This window comes from Panicum virgatum, chromosome 5K, assembly GCF_016808335.1.
Source record: "Panicum virgatum strain AP13 chromosome 5K, P.virgatum_v5, whole genome shotgun sequence".
Taxonomy (NCBI): Eukaryota; Viridiplantae; Streptophyta; class Magnoliopsida; order Poales; family Poaceae; genus Panicum; species Panicum virgatum.
Genome location: NC_053140.1, coordinates 28956427 through 28968281, shown reverse-complemented (window position 1 = coordinate 28968281; position 11855 = coordinate 28956427). Strand labels below are relative to the sequence as shown.

Here is an 11855-nt window from a genome sequence, read left to right as displayed (position 1 = left end):
CTGCTCCCAGAACCGAGAAGTGAACTGAGACCCTCTGTCAGATATGATCTTCTTGGGCACACCATGTAAGCAGACAATCCGAGAGATGTACAACTCTGCAAGTCTAGCACCGGAGTAAGTAGTGTTCACTGGAATGAAGTGAGCAACCTTCGTCAGACGATCCACTACTACCCATATAGAGTTGTACCCTTTCTGAGTACGAGGCAATCCAACAATGAAGTCCATCGTGATCTCCTCCCATTTCCACTCTGGAATCTTCAAAGGCTGTAACAGACCTGCTGGCCTCTGATGCTCAGCCTTGACACGCTGACAGGTGTCACAAATGGCCACGTACTCTGCCACTGAACGCTTCATCCCATACCACCAGAAACGTTCCTTCAGATCATAATACATCTTCGTGCTGCCCGGATGAATAGAGTAGGTTGTATCATGGGCCTCACTCAGAATCAACTTCCGGAGATCATTCACATCAGGCACACAGATCCGGTTCTTGTACCACAAGGTACCCTGATCATCCTCTCTGAAATGAGGAGCCTTGCCCTTCTTGAGCAACTCACGAATCTCCTGCAACTTCTCATCATCTTTCTGATGCTGCCTGATCTCTGACTCTAGAGTCGGTACTGCCTCAAATGCTGCGCTCGAAGTATGATGCAAGAAGCCCAGACTCAACTGCTCGAACTCCTCGCATAACTCTGGAGGCATCTGGAAAGCCACGGCCATGTTGACATAACTTCTTCTGCTCAGAGCATCTGCTACAACATTGGCCTTGCCCGGATGATAGTGAATCTCCAGATCATAATCCTTGACCAACTCTAGCCATCTTCTCTGCCGCATGTTCAGCTCATTCTGCGTGAAAATGTACTTGAGGCTCTTGTGATCAGTGTAGATATCACACCGCTGCCCATACAAGTAATGCCTCCAAATCTTCAGAGCATGCACAACTGCGGCTAACTCAAGATCATGGGTGGGATAATTCAGCTCATGCCGACGTAACTGTCGTGAAGCATAAGCAATCACTCTGCCCTCCTGCATCAGAACACACCCAAGACCATCCTTCGAAGCATCACAATATACCGTGAACCTCTTCGTCTGGTCAGGCAGAGTCAGGACTGGTGCCGTAGTCAACCTTTTCTTCAGCTCATCGAAGGCCTTCTGACGCTCATCAGTCCATATGAATGCCACATTCTTCTCTAGCAAGGAAGTCAATGGCTTCGCGATCTTGGAGAAATTCTCAATGAACCTCCGATAATATCCAGCTAAGCCCAAGAATGATCTGACTTCCTTCACCGTCTGCGGTGTCTCCCACTCGAGTACATCCTTCACCTTGCTCGGATCAACAGCAATGCCTCCCTGAGAGATAACATGACCGAGGAATGGCACCTCGTAAATCCAGAACTCGCACTTGCTGAATTTGGCATACAGCTGATGCTCTCTCAATCTCTGCAACACGAGCCTCAGATGCTCTTCATGCTCTTCCTCTGTCTTGGAGAAGATCAGAATATCATCAATGAAAATCACCACGAAGACATCCAGATAATCCATGAAGACCATGTTCATCAGATGCATGAAGTAAGCCGGGGCATTAGTCAAGCCGAAGGACATGACCGTGTACTCATATAGCCCGTACTTGCAGGTGAATGCCGTCTTCGGAATATCCCCAGGACGGATCCTCAGCTGAAAATAACCCGAACGAAGATCAATCTTCGAGAATATACGAGCACCTCGAAGCAGATCGAAGAGATCCTCAATACGGGGCAGTGGATGCTTGTTCTTGATAGTAACTGCATTCAGCTCCCGATAATCCACACACATCCTCTTCGAGCCATCCTTCTTATCTACCAGCAACAATGGAAAAGCCCAAGGAGAGAAGCTGCGATGGATATAGCCCTTGGCTAGCAACTCATCAATAGTTTTCTTGACCTCCTCATGCTCTATAGGTGCCATACGGTAGGGCCGCTTTGCAATAGGAGCTGTGCCAGGCAAGAGATCAATACAAAACTCAATGGCGCGTTCAGGCGGCATACCTGGCAGATCATCCGGAAAGACATCCGGGAATTCAGACACCACGCGAATACCGTCCGTGGGTCTAGCCTCCATCTGATGAAGAAATCCAGAAGGCTCTACTGCACTGATAACAACCTCTTGGCCACTGGAAGCTGATAGCAAGACTGTCCTCTAAGCACAATCTATCCGAACTCCCCACTTGGCCAGAGTCTCCATTCCCAGAATGACATCAATGCCCTTGGTGTCTAGCACCATCAGATCAGTACAGAACTCTACTCCCCTCAAGGAAACACTGACTCTCGGGCAGTAAGTGTGAGACCTCAACTGTCCTCCCGGAGAAGATACTAACAGGCACCTCTTTAATGTGCTAGTATGAATACCATGATGCTCGACAAAAGACTGAGTAATGAAGGAATGCGTAGCACCAGTATCAAAAAGCACTGTAGCTGGATATGAATTAACCATGAACGTACCAATAACCACGTTGGGAGCCTCGGCCGCTGACTCGGCCATCACGTGGTTCACTCTGCCCTGAAGTGGCGCCCTGGGCTGAGCTGGGCGCCCCTGCTGTCCCGCCTGCGCCTTCCGGGGGCAAGCGTTGGCGTAGTGCCCCGGCTGGCCGCAGTGAAAGCAGGTGCGAGGAGGTCCCTGAGCCTGCTGTCCGGTAGGAGCTGCCGGACGTGGAGCCTGCGGTGCCGGTGGAGCAGCACGAGCCGGAGGTGCCGGTAACCTCTGGCCCTGCCCCGCCTGCTGCTGCTGTCGAGGCAGGTACTGCTGTGGTGGCCTCTGCTGGTACTACTGAGGAGGCCGGTACTGAGGCTGCTGGTACTGCTGGGGCTGCTGGAGGCGAGGACGAGTGTTGCTGCAGGAAGCAACGGGGACAATCTTCCTCTTCTTGTCCTCCATCTCCAGGTGCTTGCGCTCCGTGTTGAGCGCGCTGTCAACCAGGTGGTTGAAGTCGTCGAAGCGGAGGTTGAGCAGCGCGTACTGGAGGTAGTCCTCAAGACACTTCATGAAGTGCTCCTGCTTCTTGCGGTCATCCGCAACATCGGCAGGAGCGTAGCGAGCAAGCTGCAGAAAGCGATCACGATACTCCGTGACCGTCATAGCCCCCTGAATTGACAAAGACAGATAGATATCGAAAGATTAACTCAAGATTCATAAGGATAGAACAAGGGGCATTAGCTCAGAAGAAACCGCTGAATGATTATATTTAAGATTTACCTGCTTCAGTGCAAGGAACTCCTTCTGCTTCATCTTCATAACGCCCGCAGGGACGTTGTGGCTGCGGAACCGCTCCCTGAACTGGAGCCAAGTGAGAGACTCGCGGTCATGAACTGGGTGGGACTCCCACCAGTCCAAAGCTGCCCCTCGCAGCTGTCCTGCTGCATACAGGACTCTCTCCCGATCATCACACTGGGCGATGTCCAGCAGACGCTCCACTGCACGGAGCCAGTCGTCAGCCTGAAGAGGGTCAGACGTGTGAGAAAACGTCGGCGGGTGACCCCTCAGAAACTCAGCACGCCTGTCGCGCGGCTGCGGCGGTGGAGGAGGCGGAGGCTGAGTGTGAGCCTGCTGAAGTGCCTGAACAGTGTTGTTCAGGGTAGCCATCATCTGCATCTGGAGCTGGAAGTACTGCTCCGGAGTCAAAGGTGGCGGCATCGGGATCCCGGTCCCCTGGGTGTTCTGACCCTGGTTGTTCTGCCCCCTGCTGGTCAGAACCACGCCTGGTGTTCACCATCTGATTTTGGACAAAAGATTTCACGAGTAAGGATATTGCAGGAATAAATTCAGATGGGTATGATAACTCTTTGCGGAAAAAGACTCAGCCATGATAAAGTAGACAGGATAGAGTGGACTATTTTACCCACAACGATCTAACTCATTTTATTAATTAATTAACTTTAACATAAGAGTGATTTTTTTTAAAACAGATAAAAACTACTAAACTATGCAATCATTCAAAAATCCAAATCAAACATGTAGCATAATAACAAGCAGACAATTTTCACAACTTAGCCGAGTTTAGCATACGACTCGACTAACACAACGCGTCGCAGAACGTACTACCGTATTATTATAAAAGGGTCACTATCTCATACTCATGGTGGTCAGATGACTGATTCAGGCCAAAATCTACGAAAACTATTCTTCAGAGAGAGAAATCAAGGCAAGACGGGTAAAAGTCATAGAAGTCAAGGGGTATAATAGTAAAATAATTTCAGCAGACAAGGATTGGAGAGAAGAAGTCCTAAAACTCGACCAGTTCTATCTAGGCTTCGTCCTACAGTCGATATGGCTCTGATACCACTCTGTAACACCCGGTTTATAAAAGGACATAAACCGAGCAATCATATACGTGCCAGGATCAAGTCACACGTATATACAACAGAATGAACAGTATATCACAGCATATATCACGAATAAGACATAATAAAGCGAATACGAATGTTATTTATTACATTAATGACAAAAATGTCTGATACAGCGGAAGCGAAGTACAAAATACGAATAAAGCTCTCCGAAGCTGAAGCAGGGCGCCACAGGGACGTCGACTGGGAGACGAACACCTAGAAGTCCTCGTAGTCCTGGTAGCGCTGGACGAACTCCCTCGTGTCGGCAGGAACTGAGCAGCAGTAGCGTAGCCAAGAGGAAAAAGTAGAGAAGAGGCAAGAGTGAGTACACAACTTGTACTCAACAAGTATAACACAAACTATGAGGCTCTAGGCTGGCTGACTCAACTGCATTAGCTTTTAAGTGTTGGCAAAATTTTATTAAAACTATTTACTACGAGTTGATGAATTACCATTAACCCAGTTACATAGTGATTAGTCAAATTTAATCATGATACTACTGAGAACCAAACTAAACCAAGCCACCAAGGTAACCCCGAGAGGCACCTCCCTCGTCGGAAGGAGACAACCCCACTAATCAAAAGGAGGATCTGGGCCGCTCATAACCGTGAGCACGGCTAGTATACCAGTTTTACACTCTGCAGAGGTTGCACATCTTTACCCACAAGTCGTGAGCTACGCTAGAGGTTCATCACACTTCCTTAGGTGAGATGACTAGCGACTCACTATGTGGCCGTTACAAAGAATCTCGTTGGTAAGGCGTAACCGCGAGAGTTAGGTCAGCGACGATGGGGCCCACCTCCGGGGGTACAAGCACAGGAGCGCAATCCAAGCACAGACCAAGCCGGAGGAGCAGGGACCATTGAAGCTTACTACTCTTGCCCCGCAGGTAAGTTACTCCAAACCAAAAAGACCTAATTAGTAAGCCAAGTCTATCCCATTCTAGCCTTGTGGTAGCGCTGTTGTCCCAGGTTGTCGCTCTATGAACCGGTCCTTATGGAGAGTGGCCAACCAAGCACTAAGCACCGTGCTGGCCCCCTAAACCATGTTTCTATAAAAACCATCTTTTAATGAGACGTGAGCCACTCAAGCCACACAGAGTGCCACTCTCAGAATTAAATTCAAGTAAACCATTAATCAATTTAATTAAAAAGGACCAGAGTGTGTTATAGCACAGCAACCTAGCACAACTAACCAAAATGCAACCCAAAGGTACATATAAGGGATATAAAGTGGCTAGGAAATCCTTATAGGCATACAGTATTAAATGCAGTATGAAATTGTATTTAAAGATGATAGGTTGTTCATGTTATACTTGCCTTCCTCGTACTGCTCTGGCTGCTGCTCAAACTGCTCGGAAGACGGCTGCTCCTGGTACTGGTACTGGGGCTCCTCAGATGGATCAACGTCTACTCACGAACACATGGCCAAAACAATGCACAATAATAAGCATACAAGCAAACACTAACAAAAACTAAGAAACAGTACATCAATACATAAAAACAGCACACTAAACTAGTCTAAAACTATTCTACGCGTTACAACGATCGCGTGGACATAAAGAACGCTAAAAACGGAGCTAAAACGCGTAAACTAGGCCTAAAACAAGGTTCAGGGGCTTATTTGTAAGAAAAACAGGGTTCCAGGGACTTTTCTGCTAAAACCGAGGTTCTAAATGTAATTAAACTAAAGCTTCAGGGTCTAACTCGCAAAAAAAACTAACCTGGACGGCGGGTCCTATTTTAAAGAAACTCAGGGGGTTATTTGTTAAAATCAGGGTCCAACTGTAATTATTTCTGAAAAGGCTAGGGCCGCGGGTTGATTTGGCAAAAGCCCGAGAGCTCTTTAGCAAAACATCCATGACGAAACAGTACGCTTGATTTGCGGCCGTCGGATCAGGATCGAGTGGCTCAGATCAGAAAGGGCCTGGATCTAATCATGGCCGTTGATTCAGGATCGGGCGGCCACGGGCGGTTGGGGGCGGGGGCGGCGGCGCGGCTTGCCGGAGATGAACGCCCGCGGCGGCGCATCGCCGGGAAAACGGGTTTTTGGGGCTACAGAGCTCCGTTTGGGCCGGGGTTTGGCCGGGGAGATAGCCGGTCGCATGCGTAACTCACTGGGGTGGATCTCGGGGTGTTGCGGTGGAGTAAGGCAGGGCGCACGGTGTTGAGGCGGCTCGGTGCGATGGCAAGCCGCCGGCGGGAGTGCCTTTGTGCTGCGTGGGTGGGCTACGGCCTACCAAACCTAGCGCAAAAGAGGGAGAAGGTCGGGGTGTGGCTCACCGTGGGTGCAGACCGGGCCGGAGTAGCAGTGCAGTGACGCCGGCGTGAGGACGGGCGGCGGTTCGCGGCGGAGCCTCGGGGACGGGTCGCTGAAGGGCGCCTTCGGGCGTCTGGGCAGCACGGCTCGACCCGTGGTGGACCTGGGACGGTGTAGCGGGGTTTAAGGGAGTCCGGCGATCAACCGTGGCGAGAAATCGGAGCTGCTAAGCCTCTTACCGGCGGCGAGTCGGGGTGGAAAATCCGGCATAGACGCGGTTCAATTCGGGGCAACAAGGGCTCGAAGCTGACCCAGGTGCCCAGGCGGTTGCTCTGCGGGGTCGTCGGCGCCCGGGGTGAGGTGGGGCGATGGTTTCACGGCGGCGCAGAGACACTAGCGCGGCGGAGCGGGGTGGTGGCGGCGCTGCTAGGGTTAGGAGTGGCGGCGAGGCTGGATGGGAAAGGCGCAGGAGCTCGGGGTGGTTTAAAGGGGAAGGACCGGGGATCTCGGTGTGCAGGCCTGCGGGGGAAATCCCGGAGATCTCGCCGGACTTCCGTTGCGCGGCGAGGGAAGCGGGAAGAGGGGGATGACCGGTGGGGTCTCCCTGTCAGCGGGACGACGCGCGCGGGCGAGCGGCTGAGGCGGGGATGGGCTACGGAGCGAGCTGGGCCGCGCGGGGAGATCGGGCCGAAACGGTGAGCGGGACGCGGGGTATGGGCCGCGCGCTGGCAGGCCGGGTGGAGTAGGCCTAGCGCGGGGTTGGCCGAATTCGGAGTTTGGGCTGGGTTGAGGGTCTTGGGTTGGGTTTAAGGCTTTCTTCTATATTTCTATTTCTTTTCCTTCCTAATTCTAACCAAATACAACTAATTGAATTCAAACTAATTTGAATTCAAAACCTAACCACACAACAAAAGAAAAGATGCTCCAGCATGGTGCAACAACAAAATTAACCTATGATGGATTTTAATTATTTATGGAACAAAAATTAGATTTAATGCAAGCTAAGCAAATTAAATCCTTAGAAAATTAAATAAACCAATTAAATTTATTGTTAAATGCTGGAATTTAAACTAGGGTGTTACACTACCCCCCCTTGTATTTGTAGCAGGGAGCCACCAGCCACAGCACCCCAAACTGATGTTGTGAGCTAACAGGGAAGCGCCACGTGCCTTGGTTGAGGCGGTGGGGCCCATAGGCCTGGCCAGCCGACCAGGCAGGTCGGTCGGCCTGCCCGGGCCGCCAACCGCCCCCAACTTCCTGGGGTGGGCTTGTCTTGGTCTCCCCTTGTCCTAAAGTTGAGGCACGGCCTACCCCAGCTGGGTTTGCTTCAGTTCTTGGGCTTCACTTGGTCCATTTGAGCCTGAATCGGTACTCTGATATTTTCTGTGATTTTGTGTCGGGCCAAAGTGTGCTTGTAACCTGCATATTAGCTTGAAAACACAACTTGCATATTCTAAAAGGTAAAGTGTGATTTAGGAACTTTATTGGATAAGGATGCGTGTAAGAAATGCAAACTCTCATGATTTTCTGATCAAGTTGACGCCTGGAAATGGTCGTTAGTGAGCGTCAACAGGCTCGCCGGCGCACACAGGAACCCCGGCGATGGGGGTGGTGGCGCACCGGCCATGGTGGTGGCCGGAGATGGTGGTGGCCGGAGGGATGGGGCTGCGGCTTGGGGAGGTCTAGGGGGACGAGGGGAATCCTCGCCGGCAATGGCAGAAGGGGGCGGCGGGTCTAGGCGCGCGTGCAGGGGTGCGCAGGGCCTTTTATAGGCCCTGGCGAGGGGGAGAGCGAGCCCGGGCACGAGTGAGATGGGCAGGGCGCGGAGCTAGGGAAGGGCGCAGCCAGAACGGCGTGGGTGCGTGGCTTGGGGCGCGGCTTGCCCGGCCATCCTCGTGGCACGCGCAGGAGAGGGGAGGGGGCATGGCGAACTCAAGGAGCGCCAGAGCGGGCGGATTCAGGGGAAAACCGGGGGCGCGCAGGGTGGTTTGGTAGGGTCGCGGTGCATGGCCGGCCAGGTGGCAGCTCGCCGGCGTACGGACTCGCTTCAAGGCAGGGAGCAGGGAGGAGGAAGGTGGGAGATGAAGTCAGGGGCACAACTGTAATTAAAGAAAAGTTCAGGGTTCCTACTTGTAAACTAAAGTTTTCTCTTTGATCCCGTGGTCAAATGAAAAACTTTTGAATAGGAAACTTGTTCAGTTTTTCAAGATCTATAACTTTTGTTTCAGGCACTTTTTTATTTGAGCAATGGTTTGAAGGTTATTTAAATATTTCAAAAATCACCATCTAAAGGACTTATCATTTCATGTGAATTTTGTCACTTTTACCCTTAGGGTCCAACTAGGCATTTGTTACTCTTGTCATGATGAAAGTGCCTATAAAATTCCATGGACATATTTGACTTGGTTTGAAAGTTATAGAATTTACTTGTAAATGTACACATACATATGCATATACATATATACAATTGCTTGCAAAAATGAATTTTGATGCTTTTATTTAAATTTTTCTTGATCCTTTGTGTATAACATTGGTTGTTAATCTTGGTTTAAAAACTTGGGGTGTCACACTGCAGTAGCTCCAGCAGAGTCTTGTCAACTTGAGTACTCTCTTCAGGTGGATCTACCATATCCACCACAGCGTGTGCAGCAGCCCTCAGCTCGCCGAGCTCCTTCTCACGGAGATCCTTCTCTTCAGCCATATTCTTGATTTGCGGAAGGGGCTCGGCTAGCTGTTTGTCAGCATCCCGCAACATCTTCTCAAATTTCTCCATCGTCAGGCTCCATATGGATCCAGCTCCATCCAGGTATTACTTTGCACTCTCTCCTCTCCTCCCCTTGCTTGGATTTTAGTAGATCCGGCTGCTTTTATAGGCCTATATTTTTGCATATGCATGTTGATTTGCCATGGATAACGGTGCGGATGTGTAGTCAATTCTATTGTAATGCTCTATCTTGCGTGATTCTTGGTTGAATTGAGCTTACCAGTAGTTGTGTGTGTGTGTCTAGCAGGTCACATTTCATTTTGCAGAATGAACACTTGGTGCCAAAATATTTTGTTTTCAGGTCCTAATCGATTGTTTTTTGTCACCATTGTCAACTGTCAAGCATAGGATTTTAGTTAAATCTACAGTTTGTGAAAGGATTGCAACACTGATTCCGATGCTTAGTTGAAAATGCATTCTGCATTCAAGATCCTGTCAGCAGTAGAAGCTAGGCTAAGTTCTTGTGAAATTATGTACTTCTGCATTCAAGATCTTGTGAATTGGTAATAGGCTTATTATGCTATGAATAGAGAAACTGAGTGCATTGATGTACATATGCCAGGCTGCCTTGCCATTACAATTTTTTATTTATAGCAAGTGGAAAACTATTCTTGAAAAAAGTATTTATATATGCTAAATTTTGTTGACTTCCTTTATGGCTGTAAGCTATGGATTTCAAGCTCCAATATATGGCTGTTTTGGATAGGGTCATGGAGGCTTTGCAGTTTGGTTGAAGACAGGGACGGGGACATAGTGATCTTGGTTCAGGACAAGACACAAAGGAAATAATTCAGTGATCGTCTCAAAAGTAAGTTGCTTCAGTTCAGTTCCAACATTGAATGTACAGATATGCCTTTTCTACTGTTACAATTGGTAATGAAATTCTGATGATAACCAATTTTGAGTGACCAGATTCAGTTGTAAATATGTTCTAGATTCTGATAAGTTGTGTTTGGGTGTAAATATCTGTTCTAAAACTGTAGATTGTGCAATGTTTTTGGTTACCTGCAAATCTCAACAACTTATGTAATTTGTTATCTACTTATGTGACATTGCTCTGTTTACTACCTGCTAAGATATAGTGAGGCGCACCTAATTTATCACTAGAAATTTCCTTTTTCTCTAGGATGTGAGCAACTAAGTAATCTTGGATGTGATGAATTTACAAAGTAGTTCTATTCCCAAGTTTATTTCAGTAAACTGCCTCTGCATGTTTAGAAGGCTGCAGGCTCTACTTTGATTCTTTTGTTCTAGTTATCCAACATTGCCTAAACATGAGGCAGATAGTTTAAGGATGATTGCTTTTTCCAGATGCATGTTATGATGGTTTAATCCCTGCCCCTACTGTTCAGTTTCAGTCCCTTTATTCCTGCATTTGTTTCCAAGTAGCAGCAAAAGGGAGAAGGCAGAAGGGAGAAGGCAGCAGAAGGAAGTTGAGAAGCTAGAAAGAAAACTGCTTATTCTTGTGAGATTTTTTATAAGGTTATTCTTATGTGATTGTGACAAGTGATGTATATATCCTTGAAAAAAAGATAAGTGAGGTATATAATGGATGAAAAATATATTCTCGATGATGCATGTAATGGATGTGTATTTGCGATGTATATAACATAATTATTTCATGCCAACATTTTTCTTTTGTTTTTGTTTTCCAATTCATTATTATTGACATGGCAGCGGCCCAGTTCCAAAATTCATCGATCCAATAACAAATAACAAGTGGGCCAGGGCCCAGGTGCTCTAAAAAAGTGCCACGTCATCAGGCATGTTAGCTGCCACGTAGGATGCCACATCAGTGTCCATGTCATTGATGGTTGAACACATGGCATTATCTTTGACAACATCTGTGATGTTTATTTTTGTCATAGATATTGGGCTTGGGCTGGGTAAAATGGACTTTGGGCCGTTTTGTGACGGTTTATAAATGTCATAGATCATGCCAATCTGTGACGATTACAAGAAAATGTCACTCGATTTAATCTGTGACGCTCAATACATGACATTATTCGAAATCGTCACGAAACCATCATAGATACTGTTTTGTGACGTTTTTTCAGCAATCTGTGATGAATTTGTTTCGTCATAGATTAAATGATTTCTTGTCTCTTGGGAACCATGCAGAAATCTACAAGTCGCTTCGCACACATAAACTTGGGGGCTCCGAGTTTGGTGTGGAGGCGTGTTGACGGCCATTATTTCACATTCTGGCCGTCAACTTCTCGGAATAAATTGAGCTTTACACTATGTTCCATTCATATTTTATTTAATTCTAATGAGTTTCACAAGTTTTGGATGAGTTTTTATTTCTGGAGATCGTGTACCAAAAATGAACGAAATTGGGCGCGAACCTAGGCCGACTGGCCTCTCCTAGGCCGGCCGGCCTGGCACCCCCAAACACAATGCCACGTCTTCGATCCAGGGGCAAGTGACACGAGTATAATGCCTCTAAGTCGTGGATTTGACATCGGTTTGAT

The 11855-nt window shown here is 48.2% G+C and overlaps 1 long non-coding RNA gene across 1 annotated transcript; it reads left to right on the top strand.

The window, feature by feature from the left end:
* The first annotated feature begins 9373 nt into the window (after nt 1-9373).
* On the top strand, nt 9374-10964 carry LOC120707055. Its single transcript, XR_005688770.1, has 3 exons — nt 9374-9423; nt 10088-10189; nt 10734-10964. It is a non-coding gene; the product is annotated as an uncharacterized LOC120707055 (long non-coding RNA).
* The last annotated feature ends 891 nt before the right edge of the window (nt 10965-11855 follow it).